The sequence below is a fragment of the Triticum urartu genome, chromosome 6A, assembly GCF_056163025.1.
Source record: "Triticum urartu cultivar PI428250 chromosome 6A, HENAU_Tu73, whole genome shotgun sequence".
In the NCBI taxonomy this organism is placed as follows: domain Eukaryota; kingdom Viridiplantae; phylum Streptophyta; class Magnoliopsida; order Poales; family Poaceae; genus Triticum; species Triticum urartu.
Window position 1 is genome coordinate 150305974 of NC_141878.1, and position 21807 is coordinate 150327780.

Consider the following 21807-nt stretch of genomic DNA (forward strand, 5'->3'; position numbering starts at 1 on the left):
TGGTTCTTATAAACTGAGGGAAATACTTACGCTGCTTTACTGCATCACCCTTTCCTCTTCAAGGGAAAACCAACGTAGTGCTTGAGAGGTAGCAGTAGTCCAACATCCTTTATAGTAGTAATATGTCGTTATCCAAATGCATCTATAGCTAATACTCCACTCTAACACTGATATCAAACATGCAACATGCATCTCAAAGTATTAAGTAAAAATGAAGCATTGCATTAAGTAAGATGACATAACATTGAAAGTATATTCGTTTTACCTCTAGTTCATCACCAAGACAGCAGGCAACTATCTTTTTACCCTTATTACAGTAACACACCACAAACCTTTTTTGTTCTATCATAGAGATAGGTTACTTGTAAGGTTAAATCTAACCAACATACACACGCCCCCTTAGAGATCAATCATCTAAACAAGGCCAATGGAAATACAAATGGATTGAAGATCATATACATGTATAAACCATGCATCAAAGAGCCTAAAGAAACAAAATAAAAATCCATATATAATATGACCATAAACTGACAATTGATCACACTGCAAGAAACATACTGAATTACATCAGACTGATCATAGTTGTCGGATTTCGGGTTCCGGCAAAACCCTTGAGGTTCGAACACTAGGATGCGCACAAAGATCTCTCCCCCTTCCTAGCTCGCACACTGTACGATCACACGGCCTAGCTCGACGAACCCAAAGAACATGAGACACAAGATTTATACTGGTTCGGGCCACCGTTATGGTGTAATACCCTACTCCAGTGTGGTGTGGTGGATTGCCTCTTGTGTTGAGGATGAACAGTTACAAGGGAAGAACAACCTCGTGAGGAGAGGTGTTCTTGTGCTTAGTGAACCCGAGTGGTTGGGGATGATATGGATCCGATCCGCCTTTCGCTATGGTGGTGGCTAGTCCTATTTATAGAGGCCCTGGTCCTCTTCCCAAATATTGAGTGGGTAGGGATCCCACAACGGCCAAATTCGACGGGAGACAACTAGTACAAGATATCCTGACAAAAGTAGTCTTCACCTGCCAAAGGCTCTGGTGGTGATGCCTTCTTGGGCTCCACAGTGACCTCCATCATGTCATCCTGCCGGTCTTGGTCTTGTTGCACCGATATGGAAACCTTTGCCTGATGCCTCGAAACTCCTCGTCTGCGCTTGCCCCTTTAGCACCAAAGAGGAAAGGAGGACACTGCGCGCTGGCGCCCGCCTGGCGCCAGTCGTCATGGCTTCCGTCACGTAAACCTCACGAGGTGTCCCTGGACTTGATCTCTCCGCCCCTCGCGAGCCAGCCTGGTGAGGCCGCCCCTGAGGAGGTCTTGCGTCGTCCGCCTCACGAGGGTCTTGAATGTTTGCTGGTGAAGATGGGTTGTACAGGGCCGCTGGTGGAGCCATGCCGCGGGCTGCAGGCAGGCAAGTCTGGGGACCCCCGTTCCAGAACGCCGACAGTAGCCCCCGGGCCCAAGGCGTGCTCGGGCTTGGCTTCGAGGCGAAGCCAAAGGGCAAGTGCGGAGTGCCGCGGGCCCCATCAGCCTGCGGCCATGGTTGGCGCGTGGCGACTGATTGGACGTGGGCGTCTCCGCTTCCCCATGCCGCCTCGGCAACTGCCCAACTTGACGGGTCCTTGCTGCATGCAGAAAAAGATCATTATTACCTTAGATCGTGGAGGCCGGCGGTTGGCCTGCCCTTGGCTATAAATGGAAGTGGGGGGCGGAGCCCCCATCACCCGTCTCTTCCTTGCTTCTCTCGCTTCTTCTTCATCCTTGCTCCACTGTCGGCAGCAACACCCATGGCACCTGCGAAGAGGCTCTCGGTTGCAGAAAAGGGGAAGGCTCTCCAGGAGGGGCCTGGCTCACCGCCGCCAAAGAGGGGGCGTGACCGTCCCCACAAGCACACTGCAACCCCCACCGCGGCCCCTCGCTGCCGTGGCGGCGCCTCTTCTCGTGGCGGCAGCCGCCCAGGTCATGGCAGTCCTGTTGATGTGGTGAGGCGTGCCGTGGTTGCGCGGCCCCCTCGGCCGCACTTCCATTCGGCGGAGATGATGCCGGAGTTCATCGTGTGGTCGGAGAACCCGGCCGGCACTTGGCTTCAGCTCCTGCGCTTCTTTGTTATCGAGCTGCCTGCCACTGGTGCAAGCAGTCTTTGGCTGCATGCGGACGGCTGCTGCAGCAAGGCTTCTTGGGTCGCGGTCGAGGTCTCCGCCGCAGGCAATGTGGTCCTGGCTCGCGGCTGGCAGACGTTCGCCCGCGCACGCGGACTGGGCAGGTGGTGTGCCCTCCACTTCAAGTACGACGGTGACGCAACCCTCATCGTGAGGGTATTTGGGGAAGATGGTCGCCAAGTCGGGTGCTGCCCCGAGGACAATGACGGCGACAAGGTGCTCGGCCTTGGCGATGGTCGTGACGAGGAGGAGGGCGGCTTCGTCCTCGGCGCTGGCCATGGCTCGTCTAGCTACGACGTCTCCTCTTCCGACAGCAGCTCCAGCAGTGGCGGCTATGACCAGCCGCCATGCCGCTACGCCCGCTTTGAAGGTGGAAGCGGGTCGTCCCATTGCCGCGCTCCGGTGAAGCGCGAGCAGGGGTCTGGCTGAGATCAGGAGAGCGCCACGGGCCCGTCCTTGCGACCTGCCGCGGGAGCACGTTCCACTTTTGTTTCATTCTTCCTTTCCTTCCTGCATTAGAGAGAGACAAATATGGGGCCATGCTAGGGCGTGCAACAATTATGATTTCTAAGTGGCTGTGCTATGTTTACCATTCATGTGTTGTGTTGCAGCGTCATGTATTATGTATGCGCGTAGAATGACTTAGCTTGATGCGCCTGAAGTAGGTTCTGCCTCACGAGACGCGTGTTCCCCAATGCCTGACAAGGCCTCCTGTGTTCGGAAGGCGCCTGAGAACTGCAAAAATTCGTTAGGGAATCCTTATTCTTCCGGACCCTTGTTGTAGGCACTGCCGACCGTAACCTAGTGCCTCGCATCGCGGTACCCGGGGCACGGATTGAGAGGGGAGCGCTAGCTTGCAAGCTCGAGCAAGGGTGCCTTGCGAAAGACAAGAAAACGAAAACGGTCACGAGGGTGCCTGTCCAGCCACTTCGTGAGGCACGCGAGGGAGAGGACGGGTCAAAAACGAGGAACCAAAGGTAGAAAAGGAGGCAACAAGGACAATGGAACCAGGCCAGCAAGGAACACTAGAAAGCAAATTCTCACTTAAAATAGGGGCAAACCAACTGCGGAAAGCAAATGAAAAGCCGTGTCCGGCACCTAGTGTAGTCTTCCTATCTTCTCACCAGCGCGTAGCTAAGTGCTGCCACTAGGCGTGGGAGGGAGCCCTCGAGGCCCGAGGGCGGCATTCCTGACACTCCAGGGCGTGTACAGCCCCACTCATTATTACGTGAGAGTGTCACGAGCGGAGATTCTTCACAGGCACTGGGCCTTGCTTCAAAGGCACCGGGCCTTGCTTCATGGGTAGAACTTTCGGAGGTGCTGGATGTTCCAGGCATTCTGGATGGGGATCCCGTCCTATGTCTCTAGGCACGTGACGCCAGGCCTGGAGACGTGGGTGACCCAAAACAGGCCCTCCCACATGGGCAAGAGCTTGTGCAGCCCTTCCCTGGAGGGCACCCGCCTCAGGACAAGATCACCCACCTTGAGCGTCCCGGAGCGGACGCTGCGGCAGTGGTACCACCGCAGCACCCGCTGGTACCTCGCAGCTTGGAGCGAGGCTTCTCGGCGGCGTTCCTCCCCCAGCACGAGATCCATCCCCCACATGGCGTCCTGCTGTGTTTCATCAAACGCCAGGGCCCGCGCGGAGCGATGCCTGACCTTGTGTGGGAGAACCGCTTCTGCTCCGTAGACGAGGAAGAATGGGGTCTCGCCTGTCGGCCTAGTGGCGGTGGTGCGGATGGACCACAACACAGACTGGAGCTCGTTGTGCCAGCCCCTGCCACAGGCCTCGAGCTTCTTCTTGAAGGTCCTTGTCTTTACACCCCTCAGGACCTCCGCGTTGGCGCGTTCGGCCTGGTCATTGCTCCTGGGGTGCACCACGGAGGCGTAGCAGATCTGCGTTCCAATGTTAGCACAATACGTTTTGAAGAGATTGCTAGTGAACTGTGAGCCATTGTTGGTGATGATGCGATTAGGGACCCCAAATCGGCTTACGAGGCCCTTGATGAACTTGACTGCTAACCCAGCTGGGATGGTGCGGACAGCTTCCACTTCCGCCCACTTGGTGAATTTGTTAATGGTGACATAGAGGTAGCGGTAGCCTCCAAGCACTCGAGGGAATGGGCCCAGGATATCCAGCCCCCAGACCGTGAACGGCCATGAGAGCGGGATAGTCTAGAGGTCTTGAGCAGGCTGGTGGATCTGCTTGGCACGGAACTGGTAGGCCTTGCAGGATTTTACCAGCTTGGCCGCGTCGTTGAGTGCCATGGGCCAGTAGAACCCGTTCCGGAAAGCCTTGCCGACCAGGGTGCGTGACGACGAGTGGTGCCCGCAGTCTCCGCCATGTATGTTGGCCAGCGGCTCATTCCCCTGTTCCCTGGAAATGCATCATAGAGAAATATCATTTGGCTGCTTCCTGTATAGCTCACCGTCCTGAATGCAGTACGACGTAGCCTGTCGGGCCACACGCTCCACGTCTTCCTCCTTCTCTGGCAACGTGCCTTGCGTCAGGTACGCCTTGAACTCCTTGATCCAGCACCCCTCCTGTGGCTCGAGCGCTAAGAGGAGGCGCGCTCCTAAGGTCGGGCCACAGGCGGGGGCTCCCGAGGCTGGAGGCTGGGGGAGTTCCTCCTGAGATGGCATCGGCTTCGCAGGCGGAGGTGCTGCCGAAGGCTTCAAGAGACGCTCCTTGAAGACACGAGGCTCTTAGGGCATCCGCTTGGATGCTCTTCTAGCGATGTCATCGGCCTCTTTGTTGGTGCCCCGAGGCACATGCTGTAGATCCGGGCCCAGGAACTGCTTCTCCATTTTCCGCACCTCTGCGAGGTATGCCTCCATGTGCTCATCCTTTGGCTCGTACACCTTGTTGGAGAAGTTGACGAGGAGCTGCGAGTCTCCCTTGACAGTGAGGCGTTTCACCCCCAGGGCCACCGCCGCTTTGAGTCCGGCGATGAGACCCTCGTACACTGCGATGTTGTTGGAGACCTTCTCGCCCTGCTGGAAGCAGAGCTGCACGACGTAGTAAAGGTTGTCCTGAGTGGGTGAGATGAGCACGGCTCCAGCCCCCGCTCCCTGACGTGCAAACGCGTCATTGAAGTACATGACCCAACCATCCAGCGCTTCACTTCCTGGTGAGAGGGATTGGTTCTCGCCTGCTTCGAGCTCCGGGGTGTCGGTCCATTCTGCCACAAAGTCGGCAAGTGCAGCCCCCTTGATGACTCTGGTTGTGCTAAACACCAGGTCGAATGCTTGCAGCTCGATGTTCCATTCGGCGACCCTTCCCGCGGCATTGGGGCTTCTGAGCACTCTTTCCATTGGGTAAGCTGAAACAACCTTGATGGGGTGACCTTGGAAGTAGTGGCGAAGCTTGCGCGAGGCCACCAGGAGCGCGAGCAAGAGCTTCTGAGGCATGGGGTATCACGCCCTCGCATCTCACAGGACCGTGCTGGGACTGAGGTGTTTCCTGCGGGTTTCCAGCTCCTGGGGCTTGATGACCTGTCGGGGCAGCCGCTGTCTCAGGGGCATCGCCTGGGTGCTGAGCTACCTCATCCGGCTTGGCGACTCCACTTGGCGGGTCCTCGACCTCGGGCCCCTCCCTGAGGGACACCAGCGCCGCGCTGGCGGAGTGGGGTGTGGTAGACAGGTAGAGTACCAAGGGCTCGCGAGGACGAGGCTCAACCATCACCGGCAGGCCGGTCAAGTATCTCTTGAGGTCTTGAAATGCCAGGTTGGCCTCGAGGGTCCACTCGAACGGACCCTTCTTCTTCATCGGCTTGAAAAACGGCAATGCGCGCTCCCCTAACTTGGAGATAAAGCGCCCCAACGAAGTCACGCAGCCTGCAAGCTTCTGCATCTCCTTGAGGTTTTGCGGTGGGCTCATGTCTTCGATTGCCTTGACCTTCTCTGGGTTGGCCTCGATCCCCCTATGCGACACGAGGAAGCCTAGTAGCTTGCCCAAAGGGACACCAAACACGCATTTCTCCGGGTAGAGCCACAGGCCCACCTGGCGTAGGCTCGCGAAGGTCTCCTCCAGGTCCTGAATCAGAGTTCTTGCCTCCCGAGACTTCAGCACAATGTCATCGACGTAGGCCTCAGCATTTCTTCCGAGCTGCTGCCCCAAGGCGATATGTATCAGTCGCTGGAAGGTCGCTCCTGCATTGCGCAGTCCGAATGGCATGCAAGTGTAGCAGTATACGCCGCATGGGGTCAGGAAAGCTATTTTCTCCTCAACTTCTACCGCCATCTTGATCTGGTGGTAGCCTGAGAACACATCCGGGAAACATAGCAGATCACACTCGGCAGTGGAGTCGACAATCTGGTCGATGCGCGGCAGCGGGAACGGGTCTTGAGGGCAAGCCTTCTTGAGGTTAGTGAAGTCGACACACATGCGCTCCTTCCCTCCTTTCTTCGGCACGACGACTAGATTCGCCAGCCACTCTGGGTACCGGACTTCGCGAATGGCACCCGCTGCCTCCAGCTTGCGGGTTTCTTGAATGATGAAGGACTGCTTCTCCGTGGATTTCCACCTTCCCTCTGCTTCATAGGGCGCACGTTGGGGCATACCCTCAGATGATGCTCGATCACTCTTCTCGGAAGCCCGGCCGGCTGCTTGGGTTCCCAGGTGAATACTTCCTTGTTCGCCCGCAAGAAGTCCACCAACTCTTTTTCTTGATTTGGGCCGAGGTCGGCTCCTATGGTAAAGGTGGCGCCAGAGGCCCCGTCCTTGCCGACCAGTATCTGCTTCGTCTTGGCTTGACCCTGAGTGAACAGCTGCTTCTTCTTTGTCGGCGCAGCCCCCTTGGTTCTGGACACTGCCTTGTCGGTCGGGCAAGCTGTAGCCGTGGCGTTGAAGGTGAGCTTGAGGGCCGCCACGACTTCCTTGGTGTCTCCGACCACGGTGAGGACGTCCTTGCTTCCTGACATCTTCATGAGGTTGTATGCAGGATGAGTGGCTGCCATGAATTGGGCCAGCGCCGGGTACCCGAGGATGGCGTTGTATGGCAAGCCGATGCGGGCGATGTCGAAGTCGATCAGCTCGGTGCGGTAGTTGTCGCGTGTGCCGAAAGTCACGGGGAGACGGATCTACCCCAGGGGTCGGAGAAGCCGCCACCGACCCCAAAAAAGGCTCGCTGGGGCAGAGCCGCTCACGTGGTACATGAAGGAGGCTGAAAGCCTCCACGGAGAGCACGTTGAGGCCGGCGCCGCCGTCGATGAGGGTCTTGGTGACGGCTACGCTGCAGATGGTGGGAGTGCAAAGCATTGGAAGCACGTCCGAGCCGATGGTGGTGACTGGGTGATCCCCCGAGTTGAACGTCAGGTTGGCCTTGGGCGCCGCCTAACCCGGGGGAGCCCCCTGCCGCGTGGAGATGGCGCTGATCTGGCGAAAGAACGGCTTGGGGTGACGATCCGAGGGCGGTGCCTACGAGCCACCGAGGAGAGCCACGACAACAGGGGTTGCTGGTCCTTCGAAGCGCGCGATGAAGAGGCCACGCAGCTCCTCCCAGGAGGCCATAGAAGATTCCAGCAGATGGAGGAGCCAGGTGCGTGGCACGCCAGCCAAGGCCATTGGGAGCCAGTTGGCCATGACTTTACCGTCGCCCCCGGCCTCCAAGATAGCCTCCTCGTATGCCAGCAGGAAGGCTGCTGGATCTGACGCACCATCGTAACGGGGCGGCATCTCCGGCTTGAACTTGTGCAGCCACTACACCTGCCGCAAGGCGGGAGTGAAGGCCCGGAGCCTCCCGGCACTTCGGAGGGCACCCCTCGATCCAGTCGGAGAAGAGGCGGCATCCATGAGAGTCGGTCGGAGAGGCGAGGCCGTCGGGGGGGGGCAAGGCTTCGGCGCACCCCTACCTGGCACGCCAAATGTCGGATTTCGGGTTCCGGCAAAACCGTTGGGGTTCGAACACTGGGGTGCGCACAAAGATCTCTCCCCCTTCCTAGCTCGCACACTCTACGATCACACGGCCTAGCTCGACGAACCCAAAGAACACGAGACACAAGATTTATACTGGTTCGGGCCACCGTTGTGGTGTAATACCCTACTCCAGTGTGGTGTGGTCGATTGCCTCTTGGGCTGAGGATGAACAGTTACAAGGGAAGAACAGCCTCGCGAGGAGAGGTGTTCTTGTGCTTAGTGAACCTGAGTGGTTGGGAATGATATGGATCCGATCCGCCTTTCCCTATGGTGGTGGCTAGTCCTATTTATAGAGGCCCTGGTCCTCTTCCCAAATATTGAGCGGGTAGGGATCCCACAACGGAAAAATTCGAAGGAAGACAACTAGTACAAGCTATCCTGACAAAAGTAGTCTTCGCCTGCCAAAGGCTCTGGTGGTAATGCCGTCTTGGGCTCCACGGTGACCTCCGTCCTGCCGTCCTGCCGGTCTTGGTCTTGTTGCACCGATATGGAAATCTTTGCCTGATGCCTCGGAACTCCTTGTCTGCGCTTGCCCCTTTAGCACAAAAGAGGAAACATGGACACTGCGCGCTAGCGCCCGCCTGGCGCCCGCGTGCCTCCAGTCGTCATGGCTTGCGTCACAAAAACCTCGCGAGGTGTCCCTGGCCTTGATGTCTTCGCCCCTCGCGAGCCAGCCTGGTGAGGCCGCCCCTAAGGAGATCTTGCATCATCCACCTCGTGAGTCTTGGCCCCTTGCGAGAGTCTTGAATGCTTACTGGTGAAGATGGGCCATACAGGGCCGCTGGTGGATGTTGGCTTTTGATCGCTAGATCAATTCACCCAGGATCTACTAAACACGTACGTACAAAGCTAAGCCTCAACCAAGCAGCCAAGCTGCTAAATGGATTCTTTGGCTAGTTGGCAGTACATGCACGTCTTGCACGTTGTCGTATATAACAGACGTGAACTCTGGGCTTGCGTCGGGTCGGAGCGGCTCGTAACTTAACCTGGCCAACTAGTAGTCCTACTCACTAATGGATTAGGAAACCTACATGGACACATGCATATGCACGTGCACAGAACGGACACGGACTAGCAGTCGTGTTTAATCCTAATATTCACCCCCTTAAACATGACTATCCTCGGTTCGACTTGGGTCCCAAATGCGACTGCTGCTACTCGTAGTCTTTACCCTCGACATTGCTTCTACCATTTCTTGTAGCATCCTAGTCACCGACTTTGATGTCACCGGCTTGTCCATATCTTGATGCCACCTCTCCTTCTTGATCGCGTCTTCAACCTTCACCTGCTCTTCAGTGCTTGGTAAACTATCTTTCGAATCATCGAGGGGACATCTTTCGAACCCGCGCGAGACCAAATTCGGTCTAACTTTGACTTCCAAGCTCTTGGCGCTTGCTTCAGCCCGTAAAGTGCCTTCTTGAGCTTGTACACTTTTCCTCCTTCTCCCTTCTTCTCGTAGCCGAGGGGTTGTTCCATGTACACTTCTTCTGTGAGGTCACCTTTGAGGAAAGCGGATTTAACATCCATATGATGAACCTTCCAATCCTCGTGTGCTGCCAAGGCTAGGAGCCGTCTCACCATCTCAATTCGAGCAACCGGTGCAAACACCTCCTCATTGCCAACTCCTTGACGTTGTACATGGCCCTTTGCGACAAGTCTTGCCTTGCACTTCACAATGGCACCCTTCGTGTCCTTCTTTAGCATGTAAACCCACTTCAAACCTATTGCCTTTTGGTTCGGAGGTCGGGTTACCAGAGTCCACGTGCCATTGCTCTCGATCGCCTTCATCTCCTCATCCATGGCGTGCATCCAACTTGAACTTTTTCTTGCCTCTACGAAGTTCACTGGCTCCTAAAATCCGAGTAAACACAAATCGGAGTACTCGAGCGTAACTAGCTTTGCGTACTTGTAGACTCTCTTGAGGGTCTTGTAGCGACGAGGCCCGAAAGAATCCACTGTGGCTTGTGAAAGAGGCAACGTCGATGCACTCGAGGAAGACCGTTGAGTCTCGGGCATGGTAGATGCCGGATCATTGGCATCCTCGTCGTCGGCGTAGTCGTCGTGATCGTGACCATCTTCTTGATTGTCATCATCACTATGCGCCTCATTGTCGAGATATCCGCCCGTGTCGTGCGCATCGTTATCACTATCACCTTGAGACCCATGCGCGTCGTCGCTGGTGTCGGCACCATGATGATCACTACCATTGTGGTCACCTGTGTTGGGCGTCTTGCCAACCACTTGGACGTCCTCCCCTGCATCATCATCAGTTGGAAATTCAACTGTGAATATGTTTCTGTTTGGAGCATCGTTGGCTGCTGCACTCCAATTCCACGCTTGATTTTCTTCAAACACGACGTTGCGTGAAATCCGTAGACGCTTGGTTCGTGGATCGTAGAAGCGGTATTCCTTGGTGTCGGAACTCCTCTCGTATCCGATGAACACCATCTTGGTGCTGCGATCGACAAGCTTTGAGAGATGCGGCTCCTCCGTCTTCACATGCGCCACACACCCAAACATCCGTAGATGAGACACATTTGGCTTCCATCCGTAAATTGCTTCATATAGATTTTTGCCGACCACTGCCTTCGTTGGAGCCGGGTTGAGAAGATAGACCGCCGTCGAGACAGCTTCTCCCCAAAAAGTCCCTGGCAGGTTCTTGATCTTGAGTAAGCTTCTCACCATGTCAACGACGATTCGATTGCGCCTTTCAACAACCCCGTTCTACTATGGTGTATAAGGTGCCGTGAGGAAGCTCGTTATGCCAATCTTCTCGCAGTAGTTGTTGAACTCGTTCGACGTAAACTCTCCGCCGCGATCTATCTGTAGAGCGTGAACCTTTAGCTTGTGTTCCATCTCCGTTGCAGCCTTCAGCTTCTTGAACACTTCAAACACCTCATCTTTAGATCGTAGGAGAACGACCCACATATATCTCGAGTAGTCATCTACCACTAGGAAGAAATACTTCTTTCCTCCATGAGTTGCTGGGGTGATAGGGCCACATAGATCACCATGGAGCAGCTCGAGTGCATCACTTGCATGATAGGTAGACTGAGCAGGGAATGGCCTACGGTGTAGTTTTCCAACCAAGCACCCGTCACATACTCGATCAACATGGTCGATAAACGGCATCCCAGATACCATCTCCATCTTCGACATCTTCTTCAAGTGTCGTGTACAAAAATAGGGGCACATCTTTGTACCCCTTTTCCTGTGCACGGGCAGTCAGAGCCGCGCCCATAGCCACACCAAGCAGAACGAGGGAGGTGAGCCAAGGTAAGATAGAAGCCCAAGGCAATCAAAGCAACGCCAAGGCCAAGACCACAAAGAGCAGAGGGACGAAGCAAGTTCCCCCGGCAAGACCCTTGCCGGGGCCTCAGCGGCCCCGGCAAGACTCTTGCTGGGACAGCTCTCCCCGCACCAACAGAGCGAGCCACCCTTGAGCCCACGGCCCCCAGTGCCATCATCAGCGTGGGGCCAGGACTCGGGAAGGCACCCCTGTGGTGGCATATAGATCTTTGTGAAGACATATTCAAGATCAGATCAGAAGACAACGATTGTCGGCAAGATCCTTGCCAAGGAAGGCCACCAGACCCCCGGCAAGATCCTTGCCGGGGACGACAACACGCCACGGCGAGACCCTTGTCGGGCCACCCGGCAAGGCCCTCGCCAAAGACGTCGGCAAGGCCACCGCCAAGCCCACGTCAACCAAGATTCCACCGCTGTTCACATGCAGCTGCCAGCCCAACCAGCTGGGCGGGCACCTGCGTGGCAACATGCAGCTCCCACGCCAACTCATCAAGCGCCTGCGTGGCGGCATGCAGATCTTCATGAAGGCTCCACCACCGCGCCAACTTAGCTATCTGCCTGCCTACATGGCACCGCACGCATCCCCGGCTGAGGTGTGTGTCGAAGCGAGAAGGAGCGGCAACGGACGGGACGGGCCTCGCCCCCGTCCCCGATAAAGCAAGAGGACACCTAAGCGATGCATTAAATGCACCTTGTCCTGTAATACGAGGGATAACATCATGCCACTGTAGACCTTTCCACCTCCTGTGTGCCACTGTGGCAACCCCTTTTTCCTATAAAAGGAGGACCGAGGCGACAAGGAGAGGGATTCGGCTCTTTCGAACCACACGCAGACCACAGCTAGTTCGGGAGCTCAAGAACTCTCAGAAATACACCCACCAAAGTAGGACTAGGGTTTTACGCATCCTCGCGGCCCGAACCTGGGTAAACGATCCTTGTGCTGTCAACTAGCCCTTCTCTCCTCGCAACCCTGCGCCCCGGCAACCGTAGTAGGCATTCTTGTGATCCCATAGGTGTCGTTCCACACCGACATCCTTGGCGCGCCAGGTAGGGGGCGCAATTGTGAGAATCTGGTCTGGTAGTTAGCCTAGCGGTTCTTCATCGGTTTCGGTTTCTGAGAAGAAGGTGGCTGGAGGAACGACGCCGTCCACGGAGACAGAAAAGCTAAGTCACTCAGAGCCTTGGACTATTTCCTCTTACACTTAAGGTTATCGTCATCGAAGATTTGGCCTATGTATGGGAAACCTGCACGCAAGGGGGCCCCCCGCGATTGGCAACGCCTTTGTTCTGTTTCGAGTCCGCTCAACAGCTCAAAGCTGCCGCGTCAAGAGTGGTAGGGTAGCCTTCCGCACCTGGCAACGCTCCTGACTCTGACTCGAGTCAAACTCGATAGTTTGGGCGGCCGCGCTAAGTGCGGTAAGGTGGTTTGCCCGGCAGCAAGCACACCCGGCAGGCCAATGGGGATCCGTCCCCACGACGCCGCCCTGGGTTTACGCGCCGGCAGCCTACCTAGTTACGTAGGGTGGACATACAAGGAAAAATCGAAAAGGAAAATAACATGCATGATACTAAAAAGTGTTGCAGAGTTGTGTTACATCAAATTGTTGATGCGGTTCTAACTAGAGATAGCAATTGTCTTGGTTGTGAAGCTGCAGCGGCGATAAAAAAACGGGATGCCTAATCCCGGCGCTGGCCCTCCACCCTCAGAATTCCGCTGACTCGGCTGATGATGGGCTCGATGCGCTCCTTGAGCGGCGCAAGGTCGGTTCCCTCCGGCAAGCTCTCCAGCGCGGCGTCGAAGTCGAGGTCGGGGTACCAGTGCACCACCCTGGTGAGAACCTTGGTCATGGCACCCTGGCAAAACCTCTAGGACTCGTCGACCAGTGAGGCCGCCCGGTTGGCGTGGAGCCGCTCCAGAGCGCCGACGACCTTCTCGAAGAACATGGTCAGGCTGCAATTGGCGCTCACGCCCCGCTCCAAGACATACCTCACGTCCGGCATCCCCATGAGGGTCAGCTGCGCGGCGGCCTAGTTGGCGACGGTGGCAAGGCGATCAAGCCAATGGTTCCCACCCTCCACGTGGTCCGCGAAGATGAGGCCCTCGTTCTTCCGCAACAGCTTCTCGGCCTCTAGCTCCTTGGCCAGGGTCCCCTCTCGGGTTGTGGCCTCCAACGGCACCTTCTCGAGACCCTCTAGCTTCAGCTTGAGGTCTTTGATGGAGTTGTTGGCCTCGAAGAGCTCCCCAGCCTTGAGGACAACCGTGCCCTACGCCTCTGTCAGGGCACTGTTGTGCGTGTCCTCCTCCTGGGACAGCTTCAAGGTCTGCTCCTTCAGCCTGTCGTGCTCTGCCTCCAGCTCCTCCACCTTGCCTGCGTGAACCTGGGCCTGGGCATTGAGTGACTCCTTGTGCCTCTGCTCCAGCTCGCTGGTCCGCTGCAAGACATTCTTCTCCACCTCTACATCCTTGCCGCAAACATGGCGGCAAGCTTCTCCTCGCGTGCAGCGAGGTCCTCCTCCTGGGAGTTCAGCGCGGCCTCGCGCTGGGTCCAAGTGGCTTCGGCGGCCTTGGCCAGGTTCTTCGCCGCCTCCTAAGCGTTCTCGACGTCGGCGAGCTTCATGGTGAGCTCCACGTCGCTCATGTCCTGCTCACCCTGGGCCGCCTTAAGCTCCTTGTGGGCCTCGCGGAACCCGTCCTGCGCCTTGGCAAGGCGCTTCTGGAGTTCCGCCTCCACTTTCTCCACCACCGCCGTCCTGGACTTAGCCTTGTCCAGGCAGGCGCGATGGAGCGCCTGGAGCTTCCGGAAGCTGGTGCCCATGGCGTGGAGGAGCCGCTCTTCCTGCGAGCCATCGCCGCCAACGATCGGCTCATCGACGACTTCAAACCCGGCAGTACCAAGCACCTCATCGTCGAACACCTCTCCCTCGACAGGTGTCCTGGTGGTCGACGCGCCTGGAAGGTGGACGAACAAATCGTCTCTCACCCTCAGGTAGTTGCCGGAGCCGGAAGCAGCAGAGGAGGAAGGCTGGTCACCAGCCTCCTCCTCCTCGGCAACGGTCCCACCGCCTTCCCTGGCAGGCCCCTTGCCGGCCTCCCCGGTGGGCCCATTGGCGGCGTCCTCAGCAGCATCTTTGGCGGCCTCCTCGGCGGCGATCCTCTCGGCGTCTGCCCCAGCGGCCTTGGAGACGCCCTCAATGACGGCGTCCACGTCCTCTGGGTTCCTCGAGGAGGAGTCTGGGCGCCGAAGAGGGGGGTGAGGCAAGGCTAGGACCAGGAGCAAAAAAAGGAGGGGGGAAGCAGGGATGAATGGCAAACGGCTTACCTGTGCCAGTACCCGGCTAGGAAACGGAAGCCCCCTCCCCGCCAACATTTGGCGTCGAGGCAAAGCCGCCGGCACCCAAGTTCTCCTCCTCCTCCATGTGCGTGGGCCCAGTGCCTGGCTCCCTTGCCGGGGACGCCCCCCGAGGCGGCGTGGTCAATGGGGGCGGTGTGTTGGGAGTAGCCCTCTGTGGCTCCTCCTGCTGTTGCTCTCCTCCTGCATACCTGACAAGGTCAGCACCAAAGTGTCGTGCCCCTGACACATGTCGATGGGATAAGAGTGATGAACTTACGCTATGGGCTCTGCCGGGGGCTGCTGTCCGGGCTGCTCAACACCACCAATGGCGCCCCCGAAGTACCATCTGGGGGCTGGCCGCCCGCCGAGACCTTGTCCCTCTTTGCTCACTGGGCCAGCATCTCCCCGTCCCTGCAAAGATGAAAACAAGTCAAGACAAGCAACGCAGGTTAAGGAGGCAGAGATAACGAAATGGAACCAGATACTTACTCGCCGTCCGCCTCCTCCTCTGCTATCTTCCTCTTCCTCCTCAGGCTGAGGGATCCATAATCAAAAGTAACCTCCATGTCAACATTCGCTGGAGGAGGAGAAGGAGGTGGTTTCTGGGCATGCGCGGACGAAGAAGGGGCGGCTGTCTTCTTCTTCACCGCGGCCTTCGCCGGCTTCTTTGCCGCTGCGGCCCTCGTATGGCAACCGGGCTCCTCCAAGGTAAGTTGTGACCGTGCAGCCCTGCAGGGCCGGACCGGCTCGCCGGAACTGGCCCGCCGCAGGACTCGCCCCCTCCCCGTAGGTGGCCTCGGCTCTGCGGTCTCGGCCTCCTCCAACGACGACCCGCCGGTCACATCCTCGACCAAAGGAGCCTCGGCGCAAGCGCTGCTGGCTCCCCCGGCGGCCGCCGCCCACCGGGCGAGCTCCTCCTCCTCCGCGGTCGTCGCGGCCTTGTCCTCCACTCCACCGGCGTTGCCGGCCTCCCTAGCGAGTTGCGCCTCCCTCGCCCTGGTGGCGATGTAGTTCAGCTCCGCCTGGGAGGTGTCCTGGACAAGCAGCCGCTCAGCGTCGGCGTTGACATACGCCTCGTGCAGGGAGTCAAAGAACTGCTGCATTTCAGCGTCCTCCGGCTCCTTCCAGCTCGGGACGGGGCCATGCGCGTTGCAGTCTGGCATCATGGCAATGATCTCAGACCGACGCGAGTTGTTGCACAATGGGACCACCCCCGTCGACAGCTTGAATAGAGGCCCCTTGAGGACCTTGCCGGTCCGCTCGACCTCGCCGTCGCAGCCCATGTCGCGCTGGAAGATCTGCTGGCAGAAATGGGCATGTGCCATCACTATGAAGTTGTGGTCGAGGCTAGTGCGGAGCCGCATGATGTCGGCGGGGTTCGTGAAGAGCCAGGCTGGCCTCCCCTTTTTATGCAGAGGAGCGATCCGGCGACGGATGAAGTCCGCCCCGATCATCTCAAGGGTGAGCCCGCCTGGGTACGCCGGAGAATCCTGGTGGTGGCGACCGTGAGCTTTCCGTCATCGGCATCGACGTCGCTCCAAACGCTTCCGCGAACCGGCGGCGCCCGGCGAACTCTGCAGAATGCCGGCGGGTCCTTCTCTTCGATCCAGCACCACCGGCCCCGCCATTCTTCCCACCTCTCCTTCATGGTGCCATCCAAATACGCTCCCTTGGATTTTGGGATCCAGGCGATGCACCCCGAGATGGCACCTCCCATTTGGATCCGAGGGAAGAAGTAATGGCGGAAGAGCGTCATGTTGGGGTGCACCCCGGCAAAGCCTTCGCAGAGGTGCGCGAAAAGGGCCATGCACGCCACCGCATTCGGAGTAAAATCCAGGAGGTGGAAGCCGAAGGTTTGCATGATGTCGCTGAAGAAATCGGAGAAGGGAGGACAGAGCCCGCAAGAAAAATAATCAAAAAAGAAGGGGTACCGATTTGGGGCAGCCTCGGCGCAGTTGGCAGGGATGACGCGCGTGGCCGGATGCCCCAAATTCTCCCCCCCCCCCCATATTCACTCCCCATAGGGGCCTGAAGTACTCCCGAAGCTCGAACACGTCGACCATCTAGGGGAAGAAGGCGGACTGCGTCCGTTGCACCGCCAGCGCACTCTCCGGCGGCTCCGGCGTCCTTGGCCACTCCCTTGCCCTTGGTGAATTTGGGCGCCATGGCGATTGGGGGGAGGAGGGCAGGACAGAGGACGGCGGAAGCGCAACGACGGCAAGCAAGGACGAAGCTTAAGGAAGAAGAGGAAGGCAGGCGGAGGCTTCTGAGATTAGGTTTGCGCGGTGGGTAAAAGGAACAGTGCGCCCGTGGTTATCCCTTTTTATGGGGAAGTCGCGGGGCGCGCTGCCCATTTACCGCGACGTGATGCATGCGTGTGGAAACCGTCCCACGCATGCCGCCCACGTCACGCACACCCCTCCACGCCGCGCCTCGCGCGCGGGTCGTGGGAGGCGGAGCGCGCAAAGAATCTTACCACGGAAAAAACTGCCCCATCTGCCCGCGCACCGTTTTGGGCCTGGCCCAACAACGCATCGCACTTATGTGTGGCCCAGGCCTAGGGGCTCCTGTCAGTGTACAAAAAAGAGGGGCGCATCTTTGTACCCCTTTTCCTGTGCACCGGCAGTCAGAGTCGCGCCCACGGCCACATCAAGCAGAACGAGGGAGGTGAGCCAAGGTAAGATCGAAGCCCAAGGCAATCAAAGCAATGCCAAGGCCAAGACCACAAAGAGCAGAGGGATGAAGCAAGTTCCCCCCACAACAAAAAAATACACTTCCATGATGATACGTGTTTGTCACAGTAGGTCGCATTTTCTGTCATGCATGTACATCCATGATGATTTTATGACAAAAGCAAGATAGTCATACCTGTGTTGTCATAGAAGTGTTCCATGACATTACCAAAATTATCATCACGGAAGTGTCCACTTCCATGACGATAAATCCTGCGTCATAGAAGTGCTTTCGTCAAGGGTGACCGACACATGGCATCCACCGTAACGCAATGCCGTTAAGCTATCAGGTCGGGTTTTGGATCCGATAACCCATTGACAGCCCCGACCAATGGGGATTTTCCATGTGTAAAATCATCATTGGCTGGAGGAAACACGTGTCGGCTCATCGTTGGGACATATGTCATCCACTCATTGGACAGAAGGCGCCTATGATACGTCAACACGTGGCACGGCCCAACAGAGGCCCATTCCTGTGAAAAGGTCGGCCCGTTTGACTTGGTCAAAAGGTGGCGGGCCGGCCCATGTAAAGCCTGTTAACAGCATGTTCGCATATAGCCCATTTATAGCCCGCTAACCCAAGGCCCGTTACGCCCTATCCGAATTAGGCCCAATAGCGTCATCTGGGCTACCCTATATGATTCCAGCCCGTTTTCACTCCTGGCCCATGTATGGCCCATGATGTCTTTCGGCCCATATGAGGCCCTATGTAACTCTTGGCCTATTAACGGCCCGTGGTGAAACTGGCCCGTAATGAATAGTGTATCACTTTACACCCATTAACGGCCCGTAGTGAAACTGGCCCGTAATGAACAGTGTATCACTTTATACCCATTAACGGCCCATTATTCCGTTGGGCCGTTTCCAGCCCATGTTATCCTTCGGCCTTCTCAGAGCCCATTTATTCTTGGGCTCATTTCTAGCATTCGTTTACTTACGGCCCGTTACTGTCAATTTCTGCTTGTGGGCCAAATTCAGCCCGTGGTTACAGTCGGCCCGTTTGTGGTCCGTTAATACGTTGGGCCGTTTTCAGAGCGTCATCAAATATGGCCTATTAACGATGGCCCGTTATGGTCGGCCATGAATGGACGATTCCAACTCTAGCCCATTTACGGCCATAATGCGGCCTGTTATTGGCCCATGTTTAGCCAATCGATCATACTGCCCGTATAAGGCCCATTGATGATACGGCCCGTAGAAGGCCCATTGTTTCTACAGCCCGTAGAAGGCCCATTGTTTCTACAGTCCGTAGAAGGCCCACTGTTTCTACAGCCCATAGAAGGCCCACTATTTCTACGGCCCATAGGAGGCCCAGTGTCACTACAGTAAATATTAGCCCATGGTTATTGTGGCCTAGTTTTTAAAAATAGGTTATTGCAGCCACTAGAAAACCGCGGAAAAAGAACTGCAATGACTACAAGCAAACAAATAAACAAGACAACAAGGAAATAAATAAGCAAGCAACTTACGCTAGGCTATCACGGCTATCACACATATTACATCCACTGGGCATCAAAGTTCGCCACCACTGCAAATAAATGCGCCGACAAAAGAATATACAAAACTGAGAGCACTTCAGAAGGCACTAGGCCTGGCCAGGTCGGGCCCCCCAAACAACTGAAGAAGCTGAGTAGACCTCAGTTGTGTCAACGATAGATGCATCAACACTAGATTTAAGGCATGATGGTGCACACGGCACTCCTCTGACATCTTCATTGCATCTTTGACTTCAAGTCGGAGCTGAGCTGAAGCAAGCCTTTCCGCTTTAAGTTGAGACTGAAGAAGTCGAACTGATTGAGGCAGCGACTGCGCAGAGGTTGTCTCACACCTGCTGGTGAGTAGCTTCAACTCACTGTCTTCATCAAGACAGGACCTTAGGGTCATCTCGCTGTCCTCAAGATGGTTTGGCTCACTATCTTCCCTAAAGTTCTGCCTGGCGTAAGAGATACGAGTCTGAAAGAGAAACAAGGAGACACGTAACAGGTTTCACAATTATATAAGAAATAAATGGATCTGTTCTGCATAAGGAACATGTTTTTAAAACTACAATTTGAAACTGGCAGTTGTTGCAAACATCCAATCAGATGTAAACAGCAAAGCAAACAGCAGTGGAGGAAATGATGCCTATCCAAATCTATACCAGAACAAAGTTTGAAGGCTTGAGAAGGATGAACTTACATTACATGTTAACACAGGCTGGACAAAGCCCTTCTCCATGTTGATGGAAGGATAATTCAATAAATTCCCCAAATAAAATTCTTTATAAGCGTTGCCATTATTCTACATTTTGCAAAGAGTAAATATAGATCAAATAATATTGGAAGAAACAGAGGATAATGAAGCTCAGGTGCAGACTGATGATACATAATCAAATAGCAATTAATTAAGTATAGCATTACAAGGCAAAAGGGAGAGAGGTACTAACAAGAGCAATGCAGAGCCCATTATTGTTTTGAGATCGTATGATCCTTTGAGCAAGGAGGTTCATCTGAAATTAGTTTTCATACAAGAGAGAAGGTAAGGCACAAGCAAAAATTTAGGATTTCAAATTTTGAATTGATATCATAGACAGTACCTGACACTGGGCTCCCAGCAGTTCTAATAGGGGTTTGGCCACTGGAGTAGGGGTAAAGTGTGGTACAGTTGGGCCTGTGTTTTCTGTGGCTGCTGATCTATCTGATTTAACAGGTATCACTACCTTTTCCAAATACCTAGTTTGTACTCCTTGAGGATCTGCACTCACCCTCTTCATTTTGGACATCTATTATGAAAGAACAACATTTGACTGGAAAACAATAGTGTGACGACACATGGAATAGGTACAGAAAATGGATAGGTATGGCATATACTCATATATGATGCTTAAACTAAGCAGATGGTGTAACAAAGTAGAAGTGATGCAAGAGGTCAGATGCAAAATATGTGCGACCAATACAACTTTGCAAAGTTAGAGCAGGCACCTTGATGGGTGAATAAGATAGGGCATCCTCCACCATGCCAAGTTTGTTAGCCAGTGGATCGTTCCGCAATATTCCTCTCGTGCGCCCATTCTCATATTCATTTTGATAATGTTCAATATCTGACATGCATGAAAACATAAAAACAAGTGAGTTTTTCTTTGTAATGCAGAAATGATTCTAGTCCAATATTGCCTCCTTGTAACCCCTTCGTGCTATCTCTGCAATTCTTTTAAAAGATGCCATGCATGCTGTAATTTGTTGTGTGCATTAATATAATGTGGCCTACTACTCAAAATATGAGAGCTCCAGAAGTGATGACACTTCGCAGATGATAGCTTCAACAAATAGTAAAGAAGAACAAGTCGACCTGACCTGACAGATTCAAAATATACTAAGGGAGAACAACTTGACCTGATCAGTCGACCGCAAGAGAAGAGTATCATCTTAAAGAAGAGCAGAAGAGCAAGCAGATTGAAGATATTACAAGTATTTCAATACAATGTCGGTTGGCCACCCATGATGAACCAGAGCGCACAGAGAAATACTATTCTTTCCGGTCTCTCCATATGTGGCTCACATGCATTTCGAAACTAAAGTAGGAACATTTAGCTAACCAATTAAACATCTCCCAGTTTTACTAATATCAGCAATAATATCATATATGAATTTGTACAACTAAGCTTGTTTAGCTCGATGGGTGGAGCAGTGCTATTACGACACGAACCACGTAGGCTGATTGTGGTCATCATAAAATGGGGAAAACATAAGCATGATGAGTATAGTGTCGACCGTGGCAGTGGGATGGCAGATCTGAAGCTGCAAACCGCGCAAAGGGTAGTTAGCAACCGATGTTTGCTTTGAAATAACAACTAAGATTTGGTATGGACAAGAAAGTACGGTCAACAAGTGACAAAGAAATGCAATTATTCTGTCTCTCTATATGTCGCGACATGCATTTGGAAACTCAAGTGGGACCTTTAGCTAACCAATTAAATGTGTCGGTTAACTAATATCAGTATCATATCACAATCATATTTGAACAACTAAGCTTTCGAATTCTGAGTGTTGTGTTGTTTAGCTTGAAGGGTGGAGTAATGCTAGTACGACAGAAAGCACCTATGCAGATCATAGTAGAGTAGATAAAAGGAGAAAACCCTAAGAATCAAGAGAAAAATAAGGAAAGTGGAACTAACTGGACCAGTGGGTGGCGCACATGCTTTTCGAAACGAATATAGGAACATTAGGTGACCCATTAAACGTTCTCTGTTTTAGTGATATGAGCATCATATCAGATTCGTATTTCAACACGTAAGCTTTGGGTTGAGGTCTTGAGGAGCAGTGCTAGCACGACACGAAGCACCTATGATGATGGTAGTGAATATAAAGGGGGG